Source organism: Rhinolophus ferrumequinum, chromosome X, assembly GCF_004115265.2.
Source record: "Rhinolophus ferrumequinum isolate MPI-CBG mRhiFer1 chromosome X, mRhiFer1_v1.p, whole genome shotgun sequence".
Lineage (NCBI taxonomy): Eukaryota > Metazoa > Chordata > Mammalia > Chiroptera > Rhinolophidae > Rhinolophus > Rhinolophus ferrumequinum.
In genome coordinates this window covers 6,977,974-6,986,839 of record NC_046284.1, presented here as the reverse complement: position 1 = coordinate 6,986,839, position 8,866 = coordinate 6,977,974, and the positions used below count along the sequence as shown (strand labels likewise).

Sequence of the window (8,866 nt, the reverse complement as noted above, 5' to 3'; positions counted from 1 at the left end):
AGAAGATCTGACAGCGGGGCCCACTGCCAATGGCCATAGGGGACCTCCCTGCCTTTGCTCCAGAGAAGGGCCTCCTGTGACCCCTACTACCCGCAGCCAGAAGCACCCTAGTGGGTGTCCCAGCTCTCCCCCTAAGCCAGGGGTGAGGCCCAGGCTCTCCTGGTTTTGTAAGGAGAGGTAGCGCTCAGAGACAGAGAGGTGCCCACCTCACGCTCAATTCCCAGTGGCCTGGGGCTGGGGGAGGGGTGAGACATGCAGGGTGCCTGGTTTTCCTTGTTGCTTTTCTTTGACAGCCTTTTTTATATTCCCAACTTTTTGAGGAACTCATCATTGTCAATGGAGCACCTGTCCTGGGTCAGCCTGGATTTCAATCCTGGCTCTGCCACATGGACGGTGACCTATGGGAAAATGGAGACTCCAATGGCCACCCTGCAGACCAGCTGGACGGTCACCTGGGAGGACCCAAGGGAAAGACAGATGCACGCAGCAGCTCTTCCCTTCCTGCTCTTCTCCTCTTTCCCCTTCGTCTGCACACTGCCCTCCCCCAAGCCCCCTTCACTCGCCTCACTTTCTCATCTCTAACTTCCTCGTTCAAGTGGCCTGGTCATTACTGGGTGGCCGTGGCCTCACCACTTGCAGCTAGCTGCCCTGCAGGGGTTCCATAGATCCCAGATGGATGGACAGATAACTGGATGGACTGAAAGCCCGATGTTGCTCCTCCCCGTCCCCTTGGGGGACTGCAGTGGACTGACCACTGAGACCTAAGCAGCCTGGCCTGGGAGCAGAAGTGCCTCCGGGGTGCGCGAGGAGCCAAGACAGAACCCCTCCAGGTGCACCAGGCGGGCACGGAGTGGGTGCCATCGTCCCGCCGCGCCGCGCATGCTCCGTACCCCTCCCCCACCCGCGTCCCGTTCCCACGCTGCCGTCGTCTGGGACCAGCCCACTCGTTACCCGGCCCGGGCCCCGCTCTTTGGTGCTGAACTGACGGATGGCTACGCAGAACGAGCCTCCCGAGCGGCGCCAGGGAACAGTGAATGAAGCTGAGACACCACCACCCCCACCCCCGAGCCCTGACGCTTCCTGGGGGCGCTGCCCCGGAGGGCTTCTCGGAGGAGGCGGCCTTGGCCTCAGGCCTGCAGGGGGTGAGGGGCGGGCCCCGTCTCGGCAGGTGGCTACGGGGCGAGGAAGCTGTGGCACTGGCGACGGTCGGGATGCCCTGGGAGGCAGCGGGCACGGGGAGCTGGGAGCCAGCCCTCGGGGCTGCCCGCTTCCTGAGCGCCCAGGAAAGGCAGCCCGGGTTTCCCAGTGTCTCTCGCTGACTGCGGTTCGCCACCGACCCTGGGGCCGGCAAGAGCGCATCCTGTAGCCCAGCCGCCAGGTAGGTTTGGACTGTGTGCCACTGCGTGTAGGAGCTTCCGGGCAGGCTGGCATGGTGAGGTCGCGGCACTCCTGCCTAGGGACGCCCGGCGAAGCGTCCGCAGGCACAGGGTTGGGGAGTTGTGCCCTTCGGTGGTGTGGAGTGGGCATAAGAAGAGGAGGCGGAGGGCAGGATGGAAGCCCGCAAGGGCAAGAGAGAGAGCGCTGAGCTGCGCAGGGACCGTGCGGGAATTGTGCGGGGCTGCCCTGCAGGACCAGTTCTCACAGATACCTACCTGCCCAGCTGCGCCTTAGGGCCAGGTGCTGCAGGCATTCGGGATATATCGGAACGAATTGGCAGAACTCTCTGCTCCGTGGGTCCAGTTCTAGTGGCAGGGCACAGACAGAAAACGGTAAACGTTTTAAATTAGGAATTATAAAGTACGTTAAACCGTGGGAAGTGCCACAGGGAAAAATAGAGCAGAGGAAGGGAGTTGAGGGGTCCGGTTGCAGGTTTCAATAGTGTGGTTAGAAGGTAACGTTTCTGAAAAATTTGAGGTAGTCGAGAGAGCCTTTAAGGCAGCGGCAACAGCCAGTGCAAAGGTCCTGAGGCAGGAGTGGTGTGCCGTGTCGGAGGAGGAGGAGCTCAGGGCCAGTGTGGCTGGAGCAGAGGGAGCGAGTTGGCATGGGGGGGGGAAGGCGGGCTCAGGAAGGGCCACGTGAGTTTATTCTGAGTGAGATGGGCACTGGAGGGAGGGCTGTCAGCAGGGAAGGACAGAACCCCACGGGGAGGTGGCTCTCTTAAAGTCCCGGTCAGCCTCTGCCCCTGAGGACGTGCCTCGAAACAAAAGTTACAGGGTTGCTCCTCAGAGGATTTTGCTGGGCCAGGCCACCAGGAGGACCCTAGATTGACCTGTGGCAGCTCCCAGGCCAGACCTGGGCTCTGGGCTGAGGCTGGCGTCCCCAGGCCCTGGGTCCTCAGGCCTTTCCACCAGGTGGTGGTAGATGATGTAGGCTTCAGGTTAGGCTGCTGGGGCCAAAAGAAGGCAGTTGGGGTCTGGACCCAGACCCAGTTGGAGTCACTGGACCCAGAGGAAGGTCCACCAGGAGGGAAGAAAGCTGAGTGCAGTGGCCCAGGGTGTCCCTCTTTGTGGATGAAAAAGCTTCAGTTCCTGATCCAGCCTGAGTGGGATAGTTGACTGCCTTTCCGGTTGTTCTTTCCTTTCTTTTTCTGGGGAAATAGCCCCATCTCGTGGTCCTTCGAAGGCATCAGCCCCAAAGCCCACTGGCCGCCTCTCCCAATTTGGGGCTGTTTCACCTCCATTGGCAGCACTGCTGTCTGATGGACCCTCACCTGTGTGCCCAGTGCCCGGTTTCACGAAAACCAGAGCTTCGGGGCCTAGGAACATCCTTTCGCTTCTCCTCTGCTCTGATGGCCTAAGGTCAAAGGGTCTTAGGAGAAGCCGCTGTCCAGTTCCGGAGGCTCCTTCCAGATTGTTCTTTATGCCCATGCTCAGGAGCATCACCCCATTCCCGCCTGGGGGTAACTTGGCATTAGGGTCTGTGAGGACAGGGCTTATCCTGTCTTTCTTTCCAGGATTTGAAAGCGTGCTGACTTTGGCGGACTAGGTCTCAAGCATAGACACTGCTGTGTGCAACCACTCATCATGGCTGGCACCCCCAGTGTGCCCTGTGGTGCTGAACTTCAGCATTGGTTTCTGTCTACAGGAGAGCCTGTCCATGCTGTTTCTCTCAGGTGGTCACAGCTCAAGAGCTGCCTTTGTCTCGGGGGCTTGGACCCCAGTATATCTTCAGGTAGAGGAAAACCAGAGATAACACCTCTTCCTTTCAACTTTTCTGTGTTTTCCAAAATGGATCGTGACCTGACAGTAGAGCCGTGGGGAGGGAGAAAATAAGCTTGTGCTGTTCTTCAAAACAATGCGATGCTAGTCTGAAAACCCTGGATTTGATCACTAGTCTGCACCCCACACCTTTAGCTTGTCAGGTCCCCCAGTGACTACGGTGTATCAGAATGAAACATAAGTGGCCTGTGGACATCAGAATGATTACTTGACAGTGACACCCCTTGCCCCCCCTTTTTTATTGAGATGGGATTCACATAAAATAAAATTAAGCATTTTAACGTGAACAATTCAGCGGCATTAAGTCCTTCACAATGTTGTGCAACTCTCTCCACTATCTAGTTCCAGAACATTCCATCACCCACGGAGGAAACCCCGTAGCATGAAGCAGTCACTCCCCACCATAACCCTGGCGCCCACTGATCTGACTCTTTGAGTTTTCCTATTCTGGACATGTCATGTTTTATAATATTTAAAGATTTTCTTGATGGTGGGTCACAGGACAGTGGCATCCTGAAAGATGAAAGGCAGAACTCTTTCTTACACCTGAAGGAGAGGAGGCTGCCACGCAGGGGTGCACCTGGGGTAGGGTACTAGTTTCTGTGGGGTCCCTGTGCATTGGCTAATGTGCCTTGGACATACCTGCTGTCCCTAGTTGTCTGGTACCTGGCCCCTGAGTGTGGGAGCCGAATAAGGAGCCTAGGGTGTGTTTAGTGGCCCCAGAGAGTGAGGCCCTGAGAAGTTGGGGTGGGAGCTTAGCAAACTGCCCAAGAAGGGCAGAGAAAAGAGGGCTTTTAGTCATAACTTCTAAACTAGGTCAAGGCAGCTCTTGTGAAATATTATATTGCATCACATAAATGGAATCATACCATCTGTGGCCTTTTGTATGTGTCTGGCTTTTTTCACTGAACATAATGTCCCCGAGGTTCATCCACATTGTGGCATATATCAGTATGTCATTCCTCTTTATGGCCAAATAATATTCCATCCTGTCTATGGACCACGTCTTGTTTATCCATTCATCAGTCCATGGACATTGGGTTGTTCCCACCTGTTGGCTCTGGTAAATCATGCTGCTAGGAGCATTCCTGTACAAGGTTTTATTTGAACACCTGTTTTCAGTTCTTTTGAGCAGATAGCCAGGAGTACAATTGCTGTGCTATATGATTACTATGTTTACTTATTTAGGAACCACCAAACTATTTTCCCTTTTAATTTTGAACACTGTCAAGCTAGTTTAATGACGCCCAGGTACCCACCTCCCAGGGTTGGCAGTGGCCCTTAGCGTGTTCCCTCTCTCTCTCTGTCTCTCTCTGTCTCTGTCTGTCTGTCTGTCTGTCTCTCTCTCTCTCTCTCTCTCTCTCCTTTGTTTTTGTCAAACATTTTAAGTAAGTTCACAGGCCATTTTCTCCCCACATGCCTCAATGTGTGTGTCTTGACAAGGGCATTTTCTTCTATAACCCAGTGCCATTATCCATCCAACACACAAGCGGCAGTGGCCCCGCTGTCCTCTGAGAGTCACTCCGCAGTCAGCCCTCCATGACCCCCAATGTCTTTGACTCCTCTTTCGTTCATACCAGCATCCGTTGAGGACTCCATGGCACTTGGCTGTTGGCCCCTTAAATCTCTTCTCATCTACGACAGTCCTCCTCCCCAGCCTCCTCTTTTCCCCATGACATTGATTTGCAGAGGAGACCGGGGAACAGCCCACGATTTGGATTGAACTGGTTGCTTCCCTGTGACATTTTTAATTGGTCCCCTCTGTCCCCGAGATCCTCTGTCAACTGCAAGTTGGGTCCCAAGGCTGCATTAGAATCGAGTCAAGCTTTGGCAAGAGCTCTCCTGGGCCACCTGGGCGCTCCCCTCAGCATCCCCGAAGGTACGTCCCACCTCTGTCCTGCCACCATTAGGTTAGCTTTCTCTATTGTGACCAGCAGTAACTCAGGCAGACATTTTGGCGTCACGTGGATGTCCTTTCTTCCCTGGTCTTTCACCTAATGGGTATAACGTCCATTCGATCTTAAGGAATTGTTTCTCTCTATTTAATATAAACTTCTTCATCGGACACATGAGTTTATTGATTCTGGGCCAGTGTTCATTGACAGCTCATCATAAGTGATAAGGGACTTTGAGGCAATTTAAATGCTCTGGGGACCCTGTCCCCTTGCCCTCTCTCCTGTAGCACAAATAAGCTGTGCTCACCCAATACCAGCATAAGAAATGACCCGGGCCCACCCACCCCCCAGCCACAGCCTGGTCCCCCAGTTTTCAGCACCATGAACCCCACTCTCAGGCCTATCTGAGATTTGGATATGGGCTGTACCCTTGGCCTGCCCTTTTTGCTCACCTCCCCAGCTCTCAGCCTGAATGTTACCCCTTCAGAGAGCACTGCCCCCCCAACTAGTGTGGGTCCCTCCATTGTGCAGCAGCCTGGTCTTCCTCTGTCCCTTGAGAGCAAGTCTGTTTGCAGGTGGAGGTGGTATGTGTGTGTTGGAGTTTTTCTGTAAGAACCCTGACCTGAGGGGGAAACGGTTGGCAGTGGAGTTTCCACAGATGGCTGGAAAGTTGAGGTCAGGGGTACAGCCCACATGGAAAGAGGGCCGACAGAAGAAGGAAATGAGAAAAAGGAAGGAAAGAAGAAGCACACTCTGTTGGAAGCCTGGTTAGGCGAGCCTAGCACGAGGAGGGAGTGAACCCTATCTGGTGGCCCACCACATGGGTGAGGAGAGGGGACAGCTCAGGTTGGGAAAGTGTTGTGGCTTGAATTGTGTCCCCCAAAAAAGGTAAGTTCAAGTCCTGTCCCCAGTAGCTGTGAATGAGACCTGATTTGGATGAGGTCGAACTGGAATAGGGTGCGCCTCATCTCACACCTGGCTCTTTCCACTTCCCTTAGCTTTTCTGAACCCCTGCCATGGAGGCCATTCTCCTGCCATCCAGACCCAAGGTGAGTGACACTGCCTGACTGTGGGCGGCCCCTCGCCCCAGCATCTCCCTTACTAGTCTCCATCTGCCAAGGCTTCCTTATGTCCCAGCCTCTCAACTCTTGCAACTCTGAGCCTTTCCCAGCTGCTGAGCTTTCCAGCCTCCCCCCACCCCATCTTTAGTTGCTGCCAACTCATCCTGGGTCCCATGGAGGTGAATTTCCCTGCAGCCGCAGGAATGACTCAGTATCTTTTGAGGACATGTCCATGTACCCCTTCCCCCAAGACAGAATGGAAGCTTCTGGATCTCAGACAAAGAATCTTCTCTACAAGCGACTGATGGCTGGAGAACTACCTCCATTTGGTGTCACTTGATAAGGACCCCCACACACACCTAGTGCCCGCTATCCTGTCGCTGAACTCAGTTTATTTCTGAGTTTCTTTGCTTGTTAGTGAAGCCAAAAGTAAATGCATTTCCCATCAGATCTGTAGCCCGTTGCAGCTCAGATTTCATCTCAATAGGACAGTTTTTAGCTCAGTGGTTTGGACCTGTAAATGTTTTAGGTAGATGTGTGGGTCCCCCCATCAACCTTATTTTGCCATGGTATTTATAGCTGATTTTCTCTTGTGCTAGCTCTGATGTATGTATGACCTCAAAACACAGCAGCCCTCCAGGGTTTGGAAATTGCTGATTCTTCATTTTCCTTTGACAGCTTTATAGACGTATAATTGGCACACAAGAAACTGCACACTCTAAAGTATACAATTGGATGGGTTTTGATGTGGACCCACCCAAGAAACCATTACCACAATGGAGACAGTGAACGTACACATCCATTACCCCTAGAAGTTCCCTTGTCCCTCCAGCGCTCCCTCCTTTGTATCCCTCCCTGCCCCCCACCCCACAACCCTGACTCTGCTTTCTGTCACTGTTCATTAGTTTGCATTTTCTAGAATTCTATGTAAATAGAATCCTGCTTTATGCACTTTCTTGTCTGGCCTCTTTCACTCAACATAATGATTTTGAAGTTCATCTTTTATTGCTGAGTATTGTTCCATTGTGTGCACGGACCACAGGGCCCGGAGATGGACATTTGGGTTGTGTTTCTGGGTTTTGGCCACGACTAATAAAGCTGCTATGAACATTTGTGTACCAATGTCTATGTGGATGTATGTTTTTCAGTTCTCTTGGGTATATACATACCTGGGAGTGGAATTGCTGGGTCATGTGGTAATTCTGTTTAACTTTTTGAGGCACCGCCAAACTGTTTTCCACAGCAGCCGCATCATTTTACATCCCCACCATCAGTGTATGCAAGTTCCAGCTTCTCCACGTCCTCCCCAACACTTGTTATTGTCCATCTTTTTCATTCTAGCCATCCTGGTGAGTGTGAAGTGATCTCTCACTGTGGTTTTGATTTGCATTTCCCTAATGACTAGTGATGTTGAGCATCTTTTTATGTGCTTGTTGCCATTCATATGTTTTCTTTGGTGAAGTGTCTGTTCATATATTTTGCCCATTTGTTAATTGGGTTGTTTGTCTTATTGGTAACTTGTAAGAGTTCTAGATACAGGTCCTTTGTCAAATATGTGTTTTGCAAACATTGTCTTCCAGGCTGCAGCTTGCCTTTCCATTTTCATGACAGTGTTGTTGGGTTTTTTTTGTTGTTTTTTTATGACAGTGTTTTTTGAAGAGCAGGAGTTGTTTTATCTTGATGAAGTCCAGTTTATGGGTTGTTAAATTTTATATTTTGTGCTTTTTGTATCATAGTTAAGGAATCTTTGCAAAACCCAAGTCAGTAAGATGTGATCCTCTTTTCTTACAGAAGTTGTATAGTTTTAGCTCTTACATTTAGGTGTACGATCAATTTTGAGTTAATTCTTCTGTATGGTATGAAGTGAATTCCCAATTCATTTTTTTCGATATGGACATCTAGTTTTTCCAACACCATCTGTTGAAAAGATGACCTTTTCCCCCAAATGAACTGCTTTGGCACCTTTGTCAAAAAAAATCACTTGGCCTTGCGTGAGTCTCCTACTGAACTCTTTATGGTGCTTCATCAATTAGCTTGTCTATCATTATGCCAAGGCCACACTCTCTTGATTACTGTGGCTTGTCATAAGTCTTGAAATCGGGTAAGGTGAGTCCTCTGACGTGGCTCTTTTTCAAAATTGTTTTATCTATCCAAAGTTTGTTACCTTTCCGTATGAGTTTTAGAAGACTTTGTCATTTCTATGAAAAAGGAAAAAAGCCTGCTGGGATTTTGATTGGGATTGCGTAAATCTGTCATTTGTTTGGGGGAGGACTGACATCTGAACAATATTGAGCCTTCCAATCTGTGAACATAGCATATGTCCTTATATGGGGGCCTTTTCTAATTCATCTTGGCAAGGGCTTGTGGTTTCAGAGTCCAGAACTTGCACACGTGTTGTCAGGTTTATCCCTCCAGGCAGGTATTGATTTCATGCTTATTGCTTCAATCATCCTTCGGACCTCTGCAGACACTTCCCCAGACACACACTGCACATTTAACTATGTGGTGGGATGTGAAGATGAGGAAGGTGGACATCTTGCCTACATTCACAACCAGGAGCATGTATTTGTTGTTATGATGGCTTTGTTTAGCTTTGATAATGGCCTTGACCATGATGTAAAACAGAGCAATGTGTCCCATGCTCACGGTTCTAAGAACTTATTGTTCCAAGATTTGCTTTAAAACTTTTTCT

General features: G+C 50.9%; 1 long non-coding RNA gene across 1 annotated transcript; it reads left to right on the top strand.

The window, feature by feature from the left end:
- Window positions 1–949: 949 nt before the first annotated feature.
- LOC117030179 (uncharacterized) lies at window positions 950–7,007 on the top strand. Its single transcript, XR_004424339.1, has 3 exons — window positions 950–1,378; window positions 6,112–6,162; window positions 6,853–7,007. It is a non-coding gene; the product is annotated as an uncharacterized LOC117030179 (long non-coding RNA).
- Window positions 7,008–8,866: the final 1,859 nt, after the last annotated feature.